Source organism: Engraulis encrasicolus, chromosome 23, assembly GCF_034702125.1.
Source record: "Engraulis encrasicolus isolate BLACKSEA-1 chromosome 23, IST_EnEncr_1.0, whole genome shotgun sequence".
Classification (NCBI taxonomy): Eukaryota; Metazoa; Chordata; class Actinopteri; order Clupeiformes; family Engraulidae; genus Engraulis; species Engraulis encrasicolus.
The window spans coordinates 3,481,267-3,485,219 of record NC_085879.1 but is presented as its reverse complement, the minus strand read 5'-3'; positions in this window follow the sequence as shown (position 1 = coordinate 3,485,219).

Here is a 3,953-nt window from a genome sequence, read left to right as displayed (position 1 = left end):
CAGTCTGTACACAAACAATGTCCCCAGTTGTAAACACAAGGTCTCCCTCTGGTGCAGCCTACCCTGAGGTTTTCTTTGTGTGTGTGTGTGTGTGCGTGTGTGTGTGTGTGTGTGTGTACATTTTTTATGTGCCCTTGTCTTGTTGGCTCCTGCCATGTGATACTACTATGCCATGAGGCCCTCAAGACACACACACACACACACACACACACACACACACACACACACACACACACACACACACACACACACACACACACACACACACACACACACACACACACACACACACAGGGCTGCTGACAGCTTTTGCTGGGCCCGGGACAAAACCATCTGAAAAGGCCCCCACCTCAATACTTACAATGTAATGGTGTTCCAATGCTGGGCCCATCCATTCTCTGGGCCCGTGGCAACTGACCCCTTTGTCCGCTCCTGTCGTCGGGCCTGCACCCACACAAACTAACGCCCTGAAGGACAAAGCACAAAGTGTTTTCCCCTATGATCCACTAGGCTTCAAATGGCTGGAGCTGTAGGGGGCAGAACAACTCGCTTGTGGCCCGCTGCACTGCCCTCTTGCCACTAAAGCGCCATCGTCATCTGACGTGCTCCTTCTCTCTGTCTGCCTCTTGTCCTAATCAGAGCAGTCTGCCTGGGCACGCAGCGCACAGCACAGCACAGCACAGCACAGCACATGGCAAGAATTCCCTTTTTTCCCCCGAAACGACGCCAATTAGAAGCAAATGCCCCTGCTGGCTCCGATAAGCATGCCCCCTTGGATATTTAAATGATAAACGGCTTTAATTTGGAGTATTTGTGGAATGGATGGAAGCTTGTGAATAAAAAAAAACAAAGACAAACAATAGTTTTTAAACTGGGGCCTTTAGTACCATGACAAGCACAGAGTACCAGGAGAAAGCATGGGACGACTGGAGACTGCCTAGACTGTGGAACTGCCACCCCATTACCACCGCTGACACCACTACAGAGTAGGTCATCATCATATGGCTTACTGGTTAGGGGTGTGCAAAAAAAATCGTCATGACAATGTATCGCAATACTTATTTTCACGATATACTGCATCAATTCAGGAAGATTGATTATGTAAATGATAATAAAATGGAATTTGCCACTGGCTCATTTTGTTCAGTTGAGATTAGGTAAATATTTCTGTTGTAATGGAGGCTCTCTCTGAAATAAATTGAATACTACAAAGCAACTGGCAAATAAGCTGTATTTTTCCACATTTACTGAAGTAAATATTGCAATGCATCGCGATACTACGTGTATCACAATGTATCGGGATAGAATCGCATTGTGGCTTGTGTATCCTGATGCACATTGAATTGTGAACCCTTTGCCAATACCCACCCCTATTAATGATTGAACGTTGGAGAGGAGTGCACAGTCTCCAAGGCCTGGCTACACTGGATGCATTAAGTCAGAGACTTATCTATCGTAACAATTATCTTCCACTATCATCAGTGGATCAGGCCACAGCAGACACAGCAGTGTAGCAAAGATGTCAAGAAAAGTGACCCAAGTGTTTTTGGTGGAACTTGACTTAACGTAACATAAGACATCCGGCGTATCCCCAGTCATCAGTGAAACCGCATTGCATGGCCTATCTCATTGGTCACTTGAGATGGTTCCTCGTCATATAAGCTGTTCATACGGTAGTACATCTCAACTCAGCCCTATACCAACACCGCTCCTCACCTCAGTCAGTCTCTCTCTCTTGCCAGTTACTGCTGCAACGTCTGAATCAAACGCAGGCTTCTCTCTGAGCGTAGCTGGAGCATGACTCATGTCGTGATGAGATTTGTGAGCTCTGGTTTTGGAGGAGCCCCTCTCTCACAGCGCTGCTCTGCCGAGACAAACACTCCTTTCTCTCATTGCCATCTGCTTGGCATGTTTAGAGCACATTTGGAGAAGAGAGAGAAAGAGAGAGAGAGAGCAAGAGAGAGAGAGAGACAGCAAGCAAGAGAAAGAAAGAAAAGGAGTAAGGGGAATTAAAATACTGCCGATCTCACACTTTTGCGATCCAGGGGAAAAAGTCATTTTGCCCCAACAGTTGCCATGGAGCGTGCCAGGACTGGTCTCAGTGGCTTGACTGCTGTTCATTTCACCTTAGTGAACGGAGCTTCAGTGTGCGTATATGCTCTAGCTGTTGTCCAGTCTTGCCAGATTGGGCTGTTTCCCGCCCAATTATTGGACTGGTTAAGATGCCTGTCTGCGGGTTAAAATGGGCAAAAAAGGGTATTTTGGCAGGATTTTTGGCAAATTTGGGGCCATAGAAATCCATAGAATTTAGCTCACATTTGGCAGGATTTAGTGCCTCCAGGGGGATTTGAGCATGTTTTTTGGCTGGTAATCATCAGCTCGTCTGGCAACCTTGCTGTTGTCAGACTGGACCGAAGAGTGTTGGTTCTTGTTCCGGTGTTCTGTCGAGATGAGTTGCCTCGTCGAGATCAGCGACCGGTAGCCTTACTCGATAGTGGTGTTCTATCGATTTGCGCTGCCTCATCTAAATGAGCTACCTTCATTTTCCGTGGAAGATGTTTCAGTCGGCCATGGTCCACGTAGGACTGTTTTGATAACCATTACTTTATTTATTTCACGGACAGGGGTGTGCAATCGTTCGTGCTGAGTTTAATAAGAACGTGCAGCTACTGACCACTAAAAAAAACGTGAGCCTCTCGTTTGAGCTAGTAAGAAACGTGCCATATGAAAGAGACTGAGCTGAGTTTGCGCAAATACAGGACTCGGACTGGAGAAAGTGTTTGGGATCAGGGCCTGGCTATGGGTTGTTTAATGCAGCCATTTGCTGTTGATTTGGTTTCATCTAAACTGCGCTTGTTTATCCCCATAGCACATAATTTCATATGGCAATGTTGCCTTGCGAGACAGGCCCACGTCGCATTGAAACCAAACCAACAGCAAATGGCTGCATTAAACAACCCGTAGCCAGGCCCTGATCCCAAACACTTTCTCCAGTCCGAGTCCTGTATTTGTGCAAACTCGGCTCAGTGTCTTTCATATGGCACGTTTCTTAACTTGCTCAAATGAGAGGCTCACGGTTTTTTTAGCTGGTCAGCAGCAGCACGTTCTTATTAAACTTCGCACGAACGATTGCACACCCCTGTCTGTGAAATAAATAAAGTAATGGTTATTAAAACAGTCCTACGTGGACCATGGCTGATTGAAACGTTTTCCACGGAAAATGAAGGTAGCTCATTTAGATGAGGCAGCGCAAATCGATAGAACACCACTATCGAGTAAGGCTACCGGTCGCTCATCTCGACTAGGCAACTCATCTCGACAGAACACCGGATGAACCTGCCGACGTCTACAGCCCCCCCATGGCAAAGAAGGTGGATCTAACAAGAAACGACACTCAATACAATGCCCCATTGCAACACTCTGCCCCATGATTTTCGGCCACGGCCGCCATTGTGGAATGAATATCAGACAAATTACATTGGAATGCATTGGGAATGTGTACAGGATTTCTACATAATACGGTAAAACTACATCGATATAACTATCGGAAATTCTTCATTTATGAATGCTTATACCATCTCATGTGTTTTTTCAGCACAATCAGTGCAGAACGTAATTATCTATAAGGCTAAAGTTGCCAAAGTAGCTAGTCATATTGTGCTAACTTTAGCATTAGATCTGCGGCCTTTCCTATGGCCAAAGAACGTTGCTATGGCTACTGGTCATAACAAAGTGGCGTACGTGACTAGCTATTCATTCCAGAATGGCGGATTTGACTCAAAACTGACTCAAAACGCCCCCTATTGACGGTTTCCCATAAAAGACCTGAGTGTCGCGTCTTGTTAGAGATGTATATTCTTTGCCCATGGGGTGTGTTAAGGAGCCCTTGGGGGGCAATGGTCTATTTTAGTTAAATACAAAGGGGGGCATTGGCAGACTTGTGATTAGGTTAA